Source organism: Chelonoidis abingdonii, chromosome 14, assembly GCF_003597395.2.
Source record: "Chelonoidis abingdonii isolate Lonesome George chromosome 14, CheloAbing_2.0, whole genome shotgun sequence".
Classification (NCBI taxonomy): Eukaryota; Metazoa; Chordata; order Testudines; family Testudinidae; genus Chelonoidis; species Chelonoidis abingdonii.
The window spans coordinates 26933578-26943156 of NC_133782.1; positions in this window are offsets into that span (position 1 = coordinate 26933578).

The window sequence follows — 9579 nt, forward strand, 5'->3', positions numbered from 1 at the left end:
GGAGAGTCCCTTATGCCCCTGCACAGGCTACCAGACCTTGGATCCAGGCATACAGAAGTAGATGCTGCGTGCTGTTATTTGTCCCACTCCAAGAGTAGGTAGGCAGGGAGTGGATGGGGAATTGTCACAGACTTGGCTCTGCTCCCTTTTTGCTAGCCTGATAGCAATAGGTGCTGGAACTTGGGGTGTGGGGGATGCTGCAGGACCCCCGTCTTGAAGTGATTTCCATTATATACAGGGTTTACAGTTTGGTTTAATGGCTCTAAGCACCCCCACTATAAAAATTGTTCCAGCCCCCTGTGTAAAGCTGAACCAGCACAGGGATGTTCCAATTTGCTACAGATATAAACCAGTTTATTCTCCATTGGGGAAGGAGGGAAGCAAGGGCTGAATGTCTCAGAGGATTTGTGTGAGAGATACTGGCACGCTCATCCAATCAGGGAACTGAAACTGAACCCTATGACTTAAACGACGAATCATGGAGTATCCACTGTAGCTCTGACAGCAAACACTGAATCCAAAATTCTCATAAGGAACTGACTGTGATCCACTAACAAAACTTAAAAAATAAAAAATAGCAATATAATTTTGCAAAAGCGTTTGAAAAATGAACACATCTGGGGAAATATCCTCTGCTTGCAGGCATTTCACAAACAGAAAAAGAGGCTAAATCTATCAGATAAAATATTAGTTGCGATCTATTCTCTCAGCTTTACCTCTGATGGTTGTGAAAAGCGGATTTCACAGAGGTTAAGGATAACCTAGGCATGGCCCAATATCTAAATAAGTACTTTGCCTCAGTCTTTAATAAGACTAGTGAGGAGTTTAGGGATGATGGAGGGATGATAAACGGGAATGAGGATATGGAGGTGGATATTACCGCATCTGAGGTAGAGGCCAAACTTGAACAGCTTAATGGGACAAAATCGGAGGGCCCGGACAATCTCCATCCAAGGATATTAAAGGAACTGGCGCATGAAATTGCGAGCCCGTTAGCGAGAATTTTTAATCAATCGGTAAACTCGGGGGTTGTACCGTACGATTGGAGAATTGCTAACGTAGTTCCTATTTTTAAGAAAGGGAAAAAAAGTGATCCGGGTAACTATAGGCCTGTTAGCTTGACGTCTGTAGTATGTAAGGTCTTGGAAAAAATTTTAAAGGAGAAAGTAGTTAAGGACATTGAGGTCAATGGTAATTGGGATAAATTGCAACATGGATTTACTAAAGGTAGATCGTGCCAAACCAACCTGATCTCCTTCTTTGAGAAGGTGACGGATTACTTAGACAAAGGAAATGCGGTAGATCTAATTTACCTCGATTTCAGTAAGGCGTTTGACACGGTTCCGCATGGGGAACTGTTAGTTAAATTGGAAAAGATGGGGATGAATATGAAAGTTGTAAGGTGGATAAGGAACTGGTTAAAGGGGAGACTCCAGCGGGTCGTACTGAAGGGTGAACTGTCAGGCTGGAAGGAGGTTACTAGTGGAGTCCCTCAAGGATCGGTTTTGGGACCGATCTTATTTAACCTTTTTATTACTGACCTTGGCACAAAGAGCGGGAATGTGCTAATAAAGTTTGCGGATGACACAAAGCTGGGGGGTATTGCTAACACGGAGAAGGACCGGGATACTATACAGGAAGATCTGGACCACCTTGTAAACTGGAGTAATAGTAATAGGATGAAATATAATAGTGAAAAGTGCAAGGTCATGCACTTAGGGATTAATAATAAGAATTTTAGATATACATTGGGGACGCATCAGTTGGAAGCAACAGAGGAGGAGAAGGACCTTGGGGTATTGGTTGATAGCAGGATGTCTATGAGCCGCCAATGCGATATGGCCGTTAAAAAAGCAAATGCGGTTTTAGGATGCATCAGGCGAGGTATTTCCAGCAAGGATAAGGAGGTGTTAGTACCGTTATATAAGGCGCTGGTGAGACCCCACCTGGAATATTGTGTGCAGTTCTGGTGTCCCATGTTTAAGAAGGATGAATTCAAACTGGAACAGGTTCAGAGACGGGCTACTAGGATGATCCGAGGAATGGAAAACCTGCCTTATGAAAGGAGACTCAAAGAGCTTGGCTTGTTTAGCCTGGCCAAAAGAAGGCTCCGGGGGGATATGCTTGCTCTATATAAATATATCAGGGGGATTAACGTTAGGGAGGGAGAGGAATTATTTAAGTTTAGTACTAATGTAGGCACAAGGACGAATGGGTACAAACTGGATATTAGGAAGTTTAGACTTGAAATTAGACGAAGGTTTCTAACCATTAGGGGAGTGAAGTTCTGGAACAGCCTTCCGAGGGAAGTAGTGGGGGCAAAAGACTTATCTGGCTTTAAGACTAAGCTTGATAAGTATATGGAGGGGATGTTATGATGGGATAGTTTAATTTGGGCAATTGATCTTGGATTATCGGCAGATAAGTCTGCTCAATGGTCTGTGAGGGGATGTTGGATGGGATGGGAACTGAGTTACTGCAGAGAATTCTTTCTTGGGTGCTGGCTGGTGAGTCTTGCCCACATGCTCAGGGTTTAGCTGATCGCCATATTTGGGGTCGGGAAGGAATTTTCCTCCAGGGCGGATTGGCAGAGGCCCTGGAGGTTTTTCGCCTTCCTCTGCAGCGTGGGGCATGGGTCGCTTGCTGGTGGATTCTCTGCAGCTTGAGGTCTTCAAACCACAATTTTGAGGACTTCAATAACTCAGTCATGGGTTAGGGGTTGTTATAAAAGTGGATGGGTAGGGTTCTGTGGCCTGCTTTGTGTAGGAGGTCAGTCTAGATGATCATATTGGTCCCTTCTGACCTACGAGTCTATGAGTCTATGAGCAAGGTAAGGGAAACAAGAGCAAAGCCAGTGTAAACATGCACAATATTGCCTAATTGGCCTGGTTCATTACAGGGCATTTTGTCCCCCTCTAGAGCTGCACGCATTGGCTATTAATGAATGTAGGAACCTAGGCTAGGAGGACCAATGATCTGGTCTGGTCTGACTGTCCCCTGAACCTCCTCTGCAAACACACTCATTCATAACAGGTTAGCCAATTAAAATACATAACGACCAAGTCTAAAGTTCAGAACAGACCAGTGACTTAATCTGCATGCCTTCAGATCAGCCATTAGTGATTGTTGAATCTGCATTTCATTACTTGCCAGAATAGCATTCTTGGAGTGTCTCTGGCTTTTTAACTAATGAACACTTTGATCCACGGGTGATCCATCACAGTCACCAGTATGGTATAAATGTATTATAGATCAGCTAGTTAGACATACTAATAAAATCAAGAGATGAGGAAGGCGGCTATTGTGCTTTCTCCTCAGAGGCAGGAGTTTCTGAAAAAGGTAAATCTGATTTGCTTTGTTTGTGCCACTTGACCCCATTGGATCTGTAGGAATTATATAATAATATTATGATGTATTACTTAGGCCTGACATTCATTTAAATATTATACTGGTGTAGTTATGTTGGTTAGGTGGGTTGTTTTTTTAACTGACATAGCTATTGGGGTAAAAGCCCTACTGTGGATATAGTTATACTAGCATAACTGTGCTTACACTAGTATATTTTATGCCTGCTCAGAGAACCACTGTAAGGTATATTGGTATGAGCACAATTTTACTGGTGTAACTGTGTCACGCAAGGCTGGATTTGCCGGTTAACTATACTAGTATAATTATACCAGCAAAACACATCCTGGTGTAGACAAGGCCTTAAATAGTACTGATAGCATGTGAGGTACTTTACCGACATAAAAGCTCATGTTCTCAAGAGCTTACAATCTAATGAATTGATCCTGAAAATATTTTTGCATTTGTTTTGTTTTATGTAAGCTGGAGTGCTGGTGGGGCGAGCAGAGTGGAGCAAACCCCCGTGCTCACAACCTGCTCCCCACCAGGAGCGCCAGGTGGGTGGAGTGGGTAGGGGCACGGGAGTGCCCATTTTCCCAGGGCCCCGGGTTGGCCCAGTGACTAATCCAGCACTAGGAGGAGGGCAAGCGGGTAGCCAGCCAGCGGTGGTAGAGGAGATCTTCAAAAGAGGTAAGTCTCCGCCTGGGAGAGCCAGGCCCTTGTGTGGGGCATTGGGACCTGAAAGGGAGCTGTGAGCCATGCGTGCTAGAGTGTCGTCTGGAGCTGGGTGCATGCCTGGGGCTTTGGGGAACCCCTGGCCAGAGGGTCCATCCATTGCTCCCAACAAGGCCTGATGCAGGGGGTGGGAGGAGGTGTGGCTCCCATCCCTCCTGCCCTCCCAGCTCTCACCCCCACCCCGTAATTGCCCACCCACCCTGTGTCGGGGCCCACCCAAATATCCCATGCTGGCTACGCCACTGCTTTATGTATGTGAGTATTCCTGTTGACTTCAGTGGGACTGCACATGTACAAAAATGTATAAAAATTGAAGCTTGTGCATAGGTCTTTGCAAGACTTTGCCTGTGTTCTGCAGGAGGTCAGACTAGATGCACTGGCCAGGTAGACAGGAAAAGCCCCGCGAACTTTTGAATTGCATTTCCTGTTTGCCCAGCGTGGAGCTCTGATCAGCACTGGCGGTGATGCAGTCCCAAATCCAAAAAGAGCTCCAGCATGGATCGTACGGGAGATACTGGATCTGATCGCTGTATGGGGAGACAAATCTGTTCTATCAGAGCTCCGTTACAGAAGACAAAATGCCAAAGCATTTGAAAAAATCTCCAGGCTATGATACAGAGTCCACAGCACAGTGCTGTGTGACAAGCGTAATGGAAAGCTAAAGAATCAAACGGACATTCATGGAGGAAGGGAAGGGGGACTGAGGACTCCAGCTATCCCACAGTCCCCGCAGTCTCCGAAAAGTATTTGCATTCTTGGCTGAGCTCCCAATGCCTGTTGGGTCAAACACATTGTCCAGGGTGGTTCAGGGTATATCTCGTCAATTTACCTCCCTCCCCCCCCCGTGAAAGAAAAGAGAAAAAAATCGTTTCTTGCCATTTTTCAATGTCACCTTATGTCTACTGCATGCTGCCGGTAGACACGGTGCTGCAGCACTGAACAGCAAAGCATCTCTGTCCCCGACTCGTTGCAGACAGGACTGAATAGCCGTCTCTGTCATCATTCCGTAGGCTCTGCTGGGCTTAAGGGTGAGTTGGCCAGGGGGCCTGGGTAAAAATAGGAACTGACTCCTTGGTTATTCCCCAGCAGATGGTACAGAGCCCACGGCTGGTACACCATTCCTCATCAAGCAGACTGGGGCTTTGACCCCATCAGCCCCCTTTCATTTGAAAAGATCGTAGCTGCCTGGATGACTATCCACTATCCCCAGTGGGATGCAACCGGCTCACTCCTCCGCACCATTAGGCCCTCCTGGACTACCCTATCCCATACGCAAGCCTGGAGGCCCTCCCCCTCCATTTTCTCTCACTCTAAAACCATTGTGTCTTATCCTGCATTCTTGCTATTACTTATCCACCAAATGGGGGGAGACCCTGCAGGATGCCCCCACCCCGAAGGTTGAGGAGGAAGGAAGCAATGGTGCGGTTGTTGCACGGGCCCCCCAAAGGCCAAATCACCTCATGCCATACTTCGTTGGATCTACATGGAGCGCCGCTGTGCTCTCTGGTTCTAGTACATGGTTCTCTATACACTTGGCCACTACTATTCTAAGCGGCAGACTGACTATTTAACTACAACATAAAGGAGGGAATGACGCTGGATGACATTGCATTTGGTCATTTGCGCCTCGGCTGACCTCACAAGGTCAGCAGGAGCACCCATGGACAAGCAGCAACGGTACAGAACCTGATAACCTGTCATCTCATCAACCAATTTAACACATGGGCAACAGCAAAGTACCAGAATCAACTGGTTAACCGCCATGCTACTGCAAAGCAACATGATGCGGCTGTGTAGCGCTGCAGTACGCCTCTGTCAGCGGCGTCCAGTACACATACAGTACCGTGACAAAAGGCAAAATGCGGTTCCATGGTCCACTAATGATTCTGACAGAGCAATCCAGGGAAATGGCGCAATAATGATTCTGCCGTCGCTTTCACGGAAGGAAGGAAGAGTGATGACATTACCAGAATCACCGATACTGTCTTGCACCATCATGCATTGGGATCTCAACTCAGAATTCCAATGGGCAGGGGAGACTGCGGGAACTATGGGATAGCTACAGGATAGCTACCCACAGTGCAACGCTCCGGAAATCGACGCTAGCCTCGGTACATGGACGCACACCACCAAATTATTGTGCTTTGTGTGGCTGCGTGCACTCGATTTTATACAATCAGTTTTACAAAACCGGTTTATGTAAAATCGGAATAATCCTGTAGTGGAGACGTACCCTAAATGTCTGCAGAGCAAAAGCTGTGTGTGAGCAAGCTTTGATTGAGCTAGGTTGGGTAACGATAGCAGTGAAGACAGCACAGCAGGGGCTTCAGTAATACAAACCTGGAACAGGCCCTAGCTATGTACTTGGCTCGCTAGGCTGCTCTGAAGTTCATGTTGTGCTGTTACCTGCGCTTGCTGGATTGAAGCTAGCTCAGATAGGCTAACCTGTGCACACCTTTTGCTGTGTAAACATACCCCAAATTAGACAATATAAACAGCTGAATGGTGCGGGAATATACACAATATCAAAGCAAAGCCTAAAAGTGACACAGTCTGGCATACATCTTGTTGGCCCCCCAGTTTTGATTGAATGTTTTATTTGTGTGTGTGGGTTTTTGTTTGTTTTTACAATTTTTAAATTTTGAATTGACATTGGCATGTAAATGAAGGCCATCATACTGTAGAGGCTCCACAGTGCATAAAGTTAAGCATATGTGTAATAGTCCAGTTAATGTAAATGGGATGGCTCACAGTGCATAAAGTTTGTTACATAAACTTTGCAGGACCGGGAACTAATCAAATGGCCTCTTTTGGATTGTTTGTTTTGTTTAAAATATTTGAACTTAAACTCTGTTTCATCTGCAGGAGGCATTTTGTACTTTAACCCTTTTAACCTTTGCCTACTCTATTATTATACCATTTACGGAACTGGGGTAAAAATCTGACTGGGGATTGGTCCTGCTTTGAGCAGGGGGTGGGACTAGATGACCTCCTGATGTCCCTTCCAACCTTGATATTCTATCATTCTGTGACTGTTAATAATTAATTGTATTTCTATTTTTGTGTGTATGATGCATGTTTCTTTTTTTCTCTTTGTTTTATGGTTATTCTGTGTTTCCCTTTAACCCCCCTCCCTTTTTTTTAATTAATAATCATTCCTGGCCCTTACAGGTAGGTGATCTTGTGATTAAGGAAACAGGATCCTGTGGGGAAAAAACAGCATGTGATCCTACAATGAAAGTCTATGAAAACAACCCAGATGACCTTTAATCTATCATTTCACAACTTTTGGATGGTTGACTTTTGCAACCTTAATAATCTGTAATAGTTTTAAATATTATTATTTGTATTATAGTAGCCCCAATCAGGATTGTGGCTCTATTGTATTAGGTGCTGCACATAGAGGCAGACATGTTCCCTACCCTAAAAAACTTACAGTCTAAGGGCCAGATTGGCAAAGGTATTTTGGTGTGTAAAGGTGCAGACAGGTACCTAGGTGCTTTTGAAAACCCCTATACAGGATATGTACCTTGAGCGTTAATCCACAAAGGATTTTAGACACATAAATCCTGGTTTTAGGCATCATTGTGAGACACAGAGCTCCTGCTCTGTTGCTGCCTAACCCTGTACAGTCATTCAGTGCATAAGTTTTTGCAGGTTTTTTTTCTTTTTTTTAAATATCAATAGGAGTTAGGCACCTAACCTAACCCCCTGTCCGCTCTTTGCATCCCCAGAACTAAAACAACAAGGAGTCCGGTGACACCTTAAAGACTAACATTTATTTGGGCATAAGATTTCGTGAGTTAAAAACCTCACTTCTTCAGATGCATGAAATGAAAGTTACAGGTGCAGGCATTATTTAATCTAGATAGCCAGGGCCAGTGCAAGGATGTTTCGTGCCCTAGGCGAAACTTCCATCTTGCACCTCCGCACTGAGGTGCCCCCTCGTGGCAGCTACCCCCCTCCGCTTTGAGGCACCCCCCTTGTGGCAGCTGCCCACCCTCTGCCCTGAGGCACTCCCCCCTGATTGGCACCGCAAGCCTGGGAGGCGGGAGAAGTGAAGCAGCTCACCTCTGCCCCGCCTCCTCCCCGAGCACGCAGTCGCTGCTTCACTTCTCCTGCCTCCCAGGCTTGTGGCACCAATCAGCTTAGGCGCCGCAAGCCTGGGAGGCGGGAGAAGTGAAGCAGCCACGGTGTGCTCGGGGAGGAGGGGGGCAGGGGTGAGCTGGGGCAGGGAGTTCCCCTTCGTGCTGCCCCCCCCATTTGCTGCAGGCGGCCCTCCCCGTGCTCCCCTGCCCCAGCTCCCTCTGCCTAAATGCCGGCAGTGATCTGGGTTGCCGAAGATCCGGCCGCTGTGGTCGCTGCCGAAGAAAATGGTGCCCCCGCCCCCCAAATCCCAGTGCCCTAGGCGACCGCCTAGGTTGCTTAAATGGTTGCACCGGCCCTGTAGATAGCTAGAACTAAAAATCTGGCTGTAAGACCCTGCTCCTGTAGTCACTTATGCAGGAGCTTAATTTATTCCTATCTCCCTGAGGGCCCCGCTCCTGCAAGGGGAGCTAATTTTGGCAACAGTGCTGAACTTACGGGGGGAAAGTGTGTGTGGAGCGAGTTCTGTCAAGTGAATCGCTTTAATGTAAACAGTAATGGCAAGTAACGGGGTCACCAGAGGAAAGGCAGGCCGCTCCCATACCTCGTAAGGGTCCCTCCGATAATTTGATCACTCCCCGTACATCTGGATGGAGATTAGGGTGACCAGACAGCAAATGTGAAAAATCAGGTCAGGGTGGGGGTAGTAGGAGCCTAAATAAGAATAAGACCCCCAAATCGGGACTGTCCCTATAAAATCGAGCCATCTGGCCACCCTAGTGAAGATCCAGTGATTTCAGGATCTGGCAACATGGCACTCAATCAGGGGTCAGGGACTTTCAGTCCCATCCCCCCTTACCTGAAACACCTGACGCTTGTACGGCAGCACCACCACCCCTTACACAACCTGAGCGGGCTGAGCACGGGGCGGGCACCGCCTGCCCTACATGGGCATCGGCAGCCTCATGCATATGCAGCAGGAGGCGAGTCTATTTAAAGCCACTGTTGGCAGCCACCGCCTCCTCCTGTCTTGTTACTCCCCCCAGGCCCTGCCCTCGCTGTCTGCAAAGCCGGAGCCTCAGCATGTCAGACAAGCTGCCTTACAAAGTCGGTAAGTGGGGGGTTTCCCTGAGCCTGCGCTAGGCCCGATCCGCGCCCCGCTGGGCCATGAAAACCGGTGCCGCCGGGGGCAGAGTCCCGCGCTGCATAGCAGCGATTCGGTGGCAAGGGAAGGGATTTAGCAGTGTCCTTCGCCCCCGTGTCAGTTCCTTGCATCCGGGGGAAACGTGGCGCTAGCTCTGAAAACGGCGCTTCTCTTTGCTCTTCTCTCCCTTGTAGCCGGGGGAAGCCCCTCGCTTTGCACCCCCCTTTCGCCCCTTGCAGATAGGTGAGGCCCCTTGCTTTGCACACCCC